This window comes from Acyrthosiphon pisum, chromosome A1 (genome assembly GCF_005508785.2).
Source record: "Acyrthosiphon pisum isolate AL4f chromosome A1, pea_aphid_22Mar2018_4r6ur, whole genome shotgun sequence".
Classification (NCBI taxonomy): Eukaryota; Metazoa; Arthropoda; class Insecta; order Hemiptera; family Aphididae; genus Acyrthosiphon; species Acyrthosiphon pisum.
The window spans coordinates 121,122,639-121,127,482 of NC_042494.1; positions in this window are offsets into that span (position 1 = coordinate 121,122,639).

Consider the following 4,844-nt stretch of genomic DNA (forward strand, 5'->3'; position numbering starts at 1 on the left):
AGACAACAAATCCATGGGTAGCATCCTCTTAAAGGAAGACATGAGTTGAGCATGCTCGGTGATTTGCCCACATATGATAATGATATAAATTGATAATATTATGCGTATGTACTTCGTGTTTAAAGCGCACGATTATTAATTTTTTTTACTTAGGTACTTTATTATTATTATAAAGCCTACGACGCGGCTGTATGTACCGTTGACTTATTGATATTATTTTTACATAGATACTATTACAATAAATATAAATTATTTACAGTATAACGCACAGGCGTGGGGCACCCAGAACATTTCGAAATGTTTCGATTATTGCTAAATGACTATTTAGTTATAGTTTTGATATTTTTAAAATTATAACAGACATACATAAATGATTTGCTAAATGCATAGAAAACCGGCTTATCAAAATAACAGAACTATAAGGAAAGTCGTTACTTTATTATATTAGACAAATAATAATTATATAATATACAGTCAACTCGCGATATAACGAATTTCAAGGGACCGAGAAAAAAATTCGTTAGATCGAAAGTTCGTTACATCGAAATTATATTATACCGCGATATTTTCAAGGGACCGGTAGTTTTATTCGTTATATCAAGATTTTCGTTATATCGATATTCGTTATATCGCGAGTTGACTGTATTAATATTATGATTGTTTTGCAATAACAAACAATTCCCGATGGACGTCACTTAATAAAGCAGTATTTTAAGCTTGTGTCACACGATTTACGAGACTAAAACTGGGATTCCGTCCAAAATTATAATATGGTGGATCGGTCAGCCGAAAGATCGAACGTTTTACAGCGACCGCAAAGAGAAAACGCCAGAAAAGAAACGTTTATATTGTAAAAAATAGTATAATACATCACGGGTACCAGTGCCTAATGTAATTGTTCGCAACAGTAAGCAAAAAAAAAGTAACCTGAATTGTCTTTCGTTTAAATTAATCTGTAGAAAAACGGTAGGTATCTATAAAATATGTACATAATCTGTTTTTTCGGGATTATTATTTAATATTAATGTTAAAATGTTTATTGTTTAAATACAACGTATCGTTAATTAATTTAATGATTATTTAATTATTTAGGTTAATAAATAATATAATATATATATATCATATTTCCGTAATAATTATCCATAGAAAATAATCACTTTTATAGTAATATATAAAAGTGCAGTCTATGACCTTCGACTTAATGACATAACTGATAGTATAGCATAATATATGTATTTCCCGTTTGTTATATTACCTACGAATTGTATGTATTAGGTATACGTAGCGTACCTATACATTCCACCGAAAAAGTAATATTAGATTGCAAATCGCAATACAAAATTAAAATATAAGAGCGTTGTTTGGATTATTTTGTTGAATTATTATTCATGTTTAAAGCTTTAATTTCTCATCAAGCTTGATTTATTTTTTCACCAATAGTATTTAATTAAATAAGATGATGAGCATAATTTATTGTAAGTGAGGCATTTATAAGAATCGGCGACGGGCTTAATGTATGATATTATGATAATTTTGTCAATTGTAAATATATACCTCTACCAATAATATTGATATATTGTTTGACAACTCCAAATCTTAATTTTTATGAATAAATCAATAGAATATTTACAGTTATTAACCACATCCGCGTGTAAACAGGATATCGCTGAATACGTTCGTGCCTATAATATATAATATATATACCTACCTACATATCAATATTATAAACGTAGGTATATAATAAAAAATAGTACTATAAAATTAATATAATTTGATTACTGTTTAATTTTGTATAGTAGGTATATGAGGCTTGTACCTAACCTATAGGTAATATTAATATTCTACACCTAAAAATTGATGACTGTACAGGTCTGCGAGAGTGGTATACAATATTACGTTACATAGAATTTTACACTACTGTAATAAACATCTATCCAACTATGATTTTTTCTTTGCTGATAGTTTTAAGTTAAAAAAATTGTTGATTGTTCATTAATTCTATACTATATATTGCTATCTCTATAACCTATGTTGTATATACCTATCATCTGGAGTATCCTTTTACCTAGCGGGCATTACTAAAAAAAAAATAATAAATAAATAACATATAGTTATTGATATAATTAAGTATTAACAATGGTTATGCCGTATTGATAGAGATTTAATTGTTACCTGCCAAAAAAATATTTTTAAAATTGTAAATGATTCAATAAGTAAATAAATCGAACAACTTTAAATACTTTTAATAAAATTGAAGATCCTATAATGACGTTATTTCTCATTGCTGTTTATCGCATATTTCAAGGTTTAGTAACAAATATTTATTATATATAAACATATTATTATATAGATTTTCAGTCTTTCCGATTAATCATCGACCGCGCATTGTTTAATCTCAAATAATTTCATTGTAAATTCGATGCGATTATTATAGGAGATGAGCGAATGAACGATGATACAACGTACAACGATCACTTTATATGAGAACATTTTAAAAATATTTATTACAAAATATATAGGTACTATACCTATAACTAAATATAGTTATTTTAAGTATCTTTATTGTGTCTCATTTATAATATAATATTGATACAGAATAAAAACTAAATATTTTCTAGTATAACATAGGTATATTATAATATAGGTACACAACTCCGGATCCCACACAGGTTATCGGACATGGGTTAAAATAAATAGTTGTAATAAGTAATACACGCACAGAATTACAGAAAATAAAATTATAATTACATGAAGATGTTTGGACGCTCGTAACCCATAAATTAGTTTTACAATACAATAATTCAATTAATCATCGATTAACAATTAATTATCAATTAGCAAATAAAGCACATAAGCGAAAAAAATATTGGCATTCGCGCATCCCATGTAATCTACTGCAGCAAGTCTACAATATTCTGTTGATCTTTTTTTATTCATACATTTAAATTTATTTAATAACTTAGGTTTGTTACTTAAAATATAAATCGTAATCACAATATAATAATATGATTCCACAACTACCTACAGAATTCTAAAGTTAATATTTATTTTTTTGATTCTTAAAATGCATTTACCTGTGGGTGCCTCGTAGACCTCTCCCCATTTTTTAAGCTTCCGGAAGTAAATGCATTTTAAGAAAAATAAAAAAAAATTCAACTTTATATTGTGTAGTTATAAGTTAATAAGTTATAACCATGGTTACAAACGTAAATAACATTTTAATGTTGATAACTTATAACCATGGTTACAGACGTTAATAACTATGGTTAATAGCTATAATTTATACAACTATGGTTACAAACGTTGATAACTATGCATAGCTAAATAATGTAGGTAATAAGTACGTACTACAAATGTTTTTCATCGTTTAAAGAGTTAATATTATTAATTCTAATTTGCATATTTGATCATTTTTCATTAATAGTCATAAATGCTTATCTGGCTAGTTTTAAATTATTATGAGTGTATTGTATTTGTGTAAAATTTTTAAAAAATATGTCAAACACTTTTACTATAAACAAAAGTTATAAACATTAATTTGTCAATAAAACCATAATATAATAATAATAATCATATTTTTGTTTTTTAAATAATTTGAAAAAAATTATTAATACTAAAATAGTAACCTCGATAACTTTAGATGAAAAATCTATAGATATAGTATGTCAATGCACAAATGCTTTATAAATAAAATAATCTATCATTATTTATAAGTATAGTTGCTTTAAATAAATGTATAAGACGTAGGTACATTAAAAAATACTTATTTAAAAACATATTATATTTATAGATTAACACAGCCGAGACAAAACGTACTTCCTATCAGGTCCATTTGCGCAACTAGGGTTAAAATTCTGGTGGCTACAGCCACCTAACAAAACTATTAATTTGAAATAACTCATAACAACTACATTTAAATCAATGAGGAGTATTTTTGGGTGGGCTAAATCTTAGTCAGGGAGGCTAAACCTCCCTAGTTGCGCCACTGATTAGGTCTAGGGTTACTTTAAAAATAAAATAAAAATAAAAATTTTAATGCATTTTAATATAATTTATTTAGGGCAATAGGGCATTATTAGAGCGTTTTTTAGGGCACAGAGTCGGTAGATATTTATCAATTGATATCGTCTGTATAAAGATGTTATTGTTATAACAAAATACAAATATGAAATAACAACCAATATCACTATTTTGCGAAAAGGATCACGGTATATCCAAATGAGTACTCCCCTATAAACCCATTTCAAGTTTTGGTATAATTGTTTGTGCTCTTTTTTATGGTTAGATATTTTTAAAAAAATTCTCGTTTTATACATAGACGGGCTCAACATGACATATAATTTTAAATTAGCATGTGCTACAAAATTATCTCTTAATAGGTACACAATTTAAGCAAAACAAGTATATCTATTTTAAAAATAAAAAACATCGCAGTAAATTTAAAAGTAACAGCTGTCGAGTGTGTCGACCTGCCTATATAATCATCATAACATATAATAAGTTATAATAATAAATAATAAAACGTTGGACGGGTCGAATAGCATTTACTCGGAAAGTCAGAGCGCGTTTTCTTTATTCTTTTCTTACATAGTTACATCTTACATCATGTCAATCTTTACGCCCATCTCGGTGTTGTGTATAGTATGAAATGTGCGTTTTTGCACAACTTTACTATACCTATTACCTATTACTTTACTTTAATCTGCATACTGCAGCCTGCAGGTGCATATACAATTATAAATATTTAATATACCTACCTAAAAAGAAACACTGCGATATGCATTTAAGTCTACGAATTATAGTTTGTACGTTCCTTTGTATTCGGATGACGCCGCTATAATCGA